Source organism: Scaptodrosophila lebanonensis, unplaced genomic scaffold, assembly GCF_003285725.1.
Source record: "Scaptodrosophila lebanonensis strain 11010-0011.00,11010-0021.00 unplaced genomic scaffold, SlebRS2 tig00000061-arrow-pilon, whole genome shotgun sequence".
Lineage (NCBI taxonomy): Eukaryota > Metazoa > Arthropoda > Insecta > Diptera > Drosophilidae > Scaptodrosophila > Scaptodrosophila lebanonensis.
In genome coordinates this window covers 6,758,177-6,763,651 of record NW_022060554.1, presented here as the reverse complement: position 1 = coordinate 6,763,651, position 5,475 = coordinate 6,758,177, and the positions used below count along the sequence as shown (strand labels likewise).

Genomic DNA, 5,475 nt, shown 5'->3' with positions numbered 1-5,475 from the left:
TTGTTGTTATGTGTTAGATATTTTGGATATGCCGCGTTCGTTGCTGTTGTTGTTTCTGCTACCCGCATTGTGGTTGCATGCGTTTGAAGGTTTGTCGGATGCGGCTAAATACTCGGCGAATGTTCGTGCCTGAAGTTGTCTGATAATGATGCCTTGCTGAATTTTATTTAAGATTCAAATGCATTTGAACTACGCATTTCAATTGCGTGGGCTGAACAGCATTTTCTCCACTAATTAATAATTCATGAATTTCTTTCTGCTTTAACACTAAAGATCGTAAAGCTAAAAATAAAACATATTAGAAGATATGTACTGACGCCTCAGAAGTTTCAAATGCATACTGTTGTGATATTATACTAAAGTTCGCCAAAAAGAACAATTAAAATTCAAAAAAGATTTTTTTTATAAGCTCCATGACATACTTTTAAAATTAAGCGCCTGAGGCTTTTATGATAGCCAGAATATTGCTCAATAGAGATTGGCGTTCTTTGAGCGATAAAGCTCCCGCTCAGCACTCGCAACACATTTTTCCACTAAAAATCACGTTTTTAATATTCTTTAATAAAACATTTTAAAACATTTTCCGAGAGAAAAATTTTAATGAGCTAATGGCCTATCTTGATCTGCCCGGAAGCTGCTAATAACGCGAAAAGCTGATTGAGACAGACATCGCGATTAAGATTTGTATATGTACTACACACGTATATGAATATATGTCTATACATATGTATGGTACGTACGACATTTGATTTACCACTTATCCTTCTGGCCGTTCAAACTACATAGTTTACCCAAAATGTATCAAGTATGGGTATGCATATACTGCAACAGGCTGCAATAAAATGAAGAGAAATCTTTACTTTTCAAAATATTTTAATGTGTAATGTGGCAACTTATTAAAGAACAAAAGGTAGCACAAAGGTATCCTTCTTTCAGCTTATTTTGCAAATTACCTACGCAAAACGTATATATGTAAATAATTATAACACACTTTACGTATAAAAAAAATGATTACTTACTTAGATATTAGATAAAGAAATAGTATTTTTGCTATCACTTAATAATACAATTTGAGCCAGATATCACATAGGGTGGTAGGCAAATAAAATCCGGTACCTTCATGGTAGTGACTAGCAACAAATTTGTCAGCACGATTGGGGTATGCATTGCTGTTAGAAGTCGTTATATTACTAGTAACGAATGAAACTATAACTTTAAAACGCTGCATACTACCATATTATTAAGAATTAGCAACTTGTTGGTTCTGCATATAATACACATTATTTTTCCCCCACCTCCAATAGTTGTTACAAGTTTTCTTTTTCTTCACCTTTATTATAAATTTATAATATGGGCGAACAGATACCCTTCTTATGTACTGAGTTCATAAAGTTACATGAACAAAATCTATTTAGCCTAATGACAACTATTTGCCTTAAAAACAGTTAGATATTTCAGGACTAGTGTGTATTTTTATACCCTGTACCCGTAGAATAAAAAGGGTATATTAGGTTTGTGCAAAGTATGTAACATGCAGAAGGAAGCATCTCCGGATCGGAGAAGTATATATATTCTGAATCAGCATGACGAGAGAAATCGATCTAGACATGTCCGTCCGTCTGTCCGTCCGACTGTTTGGATGAACGCAAGGATCTCAGAAACTATAAAAGCTAGAATAACCAAAGTTGGTTTCCAGATTCTCCTAGGTCAGAGAAAGGACGAGTTTCATTTATTTTTTTGAATTACCCCCCCCTCCCCCCCCCCTCTTCTCCCGCTACAGATTACCGTCAATACCATCTACATTTCGAAAGCTACATAAACCAAACTTTGCACTTTTGTTCCTCCTTTTGTTCATCTAAATAATTTAATACTACGCCCACAAGCTGCAGCATCAAGTTCTCTCTTCTTCTTCCTTTTGCTTCTGCTAGAGGTGCATATATCTCAGTGTCGGAAGTTTACCTGGGTTTAGGGTATTCCACTGTTGGGAGTGCTTAAATCAACAGGCACACCCGTTGGGACAATGGCATCATACAGTCGATCGGCCTATCACCCGCCTCAAGAGGAGACATTAGCACTAGCTTTATATTTAAATGCATTTTATAAGATTTATATTTTCAGTTGAACACAATCGGAAATACGTTCAAATGCACAATTTCAAATCAGGTTTTAAAAGAGACACAAAATACTTAGATACATCTAGTACCTTCGGCACACAAATTCACATTTTTGTAAGGATTGAAAGCGATTAACATTTCACAGCATCACAGCCTCCTTAAATGAACGGTAAGCATTGATTCTTCTCATTATCGTCGGACTATTTAACTGAGAGATTTAAGCAGAATTGCTCACTAAGACCTCTTCCTAACGGCAGGGAACAAATTTATTCAACGTAAGAGTCTATGCAATCAATACTAAAGTGCTCATCATCAACTACTCACCATGCCTTTCTTCGAAACCCCCGCTGAGAACAGTACAAATAAAACAACTTAAAACCATTAGTTTCATATCGCAATCTTATATAAGTCTTCACAATTTGTTTTTTAGGGAATAAAAAATAAAACAAACTCATATAGCATACATATATAAGGCATCTTTGTGCAAAATTATGTGTCTGTAGCTCGTATAGTGTCTGAGATCCAGGTGCTCATACGGGCGGACGGACAAACGGACAGACAGACAGGGCGAGATCGAATATATATATAAATTTTAAAACATAGTTTTTTTTAATGAACAGATGTAATGTGGCTGCTAAAAGGAATTAAATTAAAATTTTCGAATATCATCTAATATTACGTCAAACTGATCGGTCGAAGAAATTAGCCCAAATGAAATGTGATGTATCCGTAACAAAATACCAAAAAGTGGTATCACATAACACCTTGAAATAAACTTAACTAAGTATGGTTAGTTTGTTTATATACTTCGACGAGGGCCATGCAAGCATACTTTTGGCTTTTCACCTTTATTTTCGTAATCCCAGGAGCACCTCTATGCAAGCCCCCAACTTATTTCAATGGAAAGGAATGTGTTACGATACCGAAACCATGATACAAAATAAAAATTTCTTAAATGCATTGATTTAATATTGTGGTTACACACATATTAAAAGCGTATACTTGTTTTGAGCGAGAAAGGTCGATTATGTCTTTTTTTTTTTTTTTTTTTTTTTGAATACCCTTTGCTTATCCTGCATTACTATTTGATAAATAATATCCCAAATGTCCTGCGCAAATACATGGTTCGTTTGTTCCAGCAATGCCACCAACTTAAATCTATTCACCTACAGATATCATAATCTAATTCCAAAACGTACTAAGCATATTTAAGGTACACAACAAAAATATTCCATAACAAACATATCTTATGAATTCCTATCTTAAAGCTGTACAAGGTATTTAAGGTATTATATGTAGAACATTGTGATATTGAAGTTTGGCTGACTAGACTTGTGTTCACTCCACTTTATATATTATTACTTTCCCCGAATACTGGTCTGTTCATCGTTTCCCTTTCTACATGTATATCATGTTATCCTTATCGTATATCCCAAAATATCAAGGACGACTGTTTTGGGAACAGCATCAAAAGATGGCGGACCCTGTATCAAAATAGGCAATTGTTTGTAGTTGGCGCGACGTTATTTCCTTTATTGTGTTCGTATTGCATTGCAGCTACAGTGATGGATGACAACAGCAACTAACACAACGAGACATTTGCGTGCCTCGACGTGTGTGGCATGCAAGAAATAAAATTGTGAAAAATTCACGCCCGTGCCACAGGTAAAATGCTACGTATTTATCAAGAGTGCCAACAGCACGTAGCAGTATGTCCCTTTTTGAATAGAGCTATCATGGCGCGTATTTTGTTTATTTATCAACAGATTAGCAAGCAGTTGTCGCATAGAAGCAGATATACGAACTGTTGGCATGGCCGCCAAGAGCCAGACAGAGACAGGGATCGGGACTGCGACCATTGCCAAGCCAACAAAACGCTTGGCGTTAGCCATGTTTAATAGCACATAAAATCGTCATAAGCAGCAGTCAACAAAGTCGTACCAAGTAGCGGACGGCAACTTAAGGGACTATAAATAAACATGGCAGCCTGCACACACAGACCGCAAAGCAAATACACACAACTTTGCGGCGAATAGTAAGTGTAACTTACGCCCAAAGCGCTCATAAGTCAAAATTTTTGGCGACTGTCTAGGAGCAGGTTGAGCTCCCTTTCTCTGCCATTACTCTCATTCTCAGTAGTCATGCTTTGAGTGTGGGCGTTGACAATGCGTGAAAGTTGTTGCTGTGTTTTTGTTGTTGTAGTAGTCCTTGGGGTCTGTTTTGTCGCACCCGGCCTGTTTCGAACTGTGAAATATGTGTTGCATATATTTGTGCGCACTGGCAATGGCACGCTTTTGCGGTTTATTGTAGGCGTGGCGCGTGCTCGAACTTAACATACTCAGGCACACAACAATTTTTTCCGAACTTTCGTTTTATTCCTTTTCTTTAATATTTTACTTGCTGCTCACGTACACAGTTGTCGCTGAAGAGATCAAGGGAGTAGCCACAGTTCCCGACAGCGTGTGCACATAGTTCATAATTCATTTTCATTCATTATTATTTTCATTTTTCACATTTTCGGTTTTAAGGACATTTCCTTGCTTTAGCAGACTTGGCCGTTGGGTTGGCTAGTCGCTGGGTTGGCACTGGCGTTGACAAATTATTTCAAATTGGATTTTCATAACGTATTTTGTGTAAATATATGCGTATAAGTCAATGTGTGAGTTCAACTCAGTTATTCAGGCAAAAGCTTGGTCCCATGGAATCTTAAAGTCCAGTTTTCTATATTTTATGTACAAACGTGATTACTTTCAATTGAGGAAAGTAGGATAAGCTTTAAGTAAATATAAACACAAAAGGGTGTAAGCAGGGGAGGCAAAAAAATGTTTGCCATATAAAGTCGACCACACGTTCATTATTTCGACTTAAAATGGATCTGAGTTGGATTTGTTCAAGTTTTTTCATTGATCATATGCATAAGTTATTTTTTAAATGCATCGTGCATTTTTTAATAAAAATTTTAATTTTTTGGCCCCCTTTTGGTAAAAACTGCCTACGCCCTTGTAAACACAGCATTAACGTGTTATGCGAGAAGGCAAAAAATATGAAAAGTATGAACTAGATTTTTTCACGAGTAAAAACTTTTTCAGGCATACAATTAAGAAATCGTACTAAAATTAGATAAAAACGACACCTACATTAAATGAACGAGAAAGAATACTAGAGTCAAACGGGCTTAACTCTTAAATTCGGTGTACAAATTTTTTTTTATGATTTAAAAAAAATTAAATCAATTTAATACATTTTTAAATGTAAATAAAAAATATTCAACGCGCACTTGTACATACATAAGTGTACACATGTCTACATATGTATATGCTTATGTGCACTTTCAACAACATACATTTACATCACATCGTGT

At 36.1% G+C, this 5,475-nt stretch overlaps 1 long non-coding RNA gene across 1 annotated transcript; it reads right to left on the bottom strand.

The window, feature by feature from the left end:
- Positions 1-833: 833 nt before the first annotated feature.
- Positions 834-1,126, bottom strand: LOC115624970. The gene is made up of 2 exons (XR_003995503.1): positions 1,020-1,126; positions 834-953 (listed from the first exon to the last, which is right to left on the bottom strand). It is a non-coding gene; the product is annotated as an uncharacterized LOC115624970 (long non-coding RNA).
- Between the last annotated feature and the right edge of the window lie 4,349 nt (positions 1,127-5,475).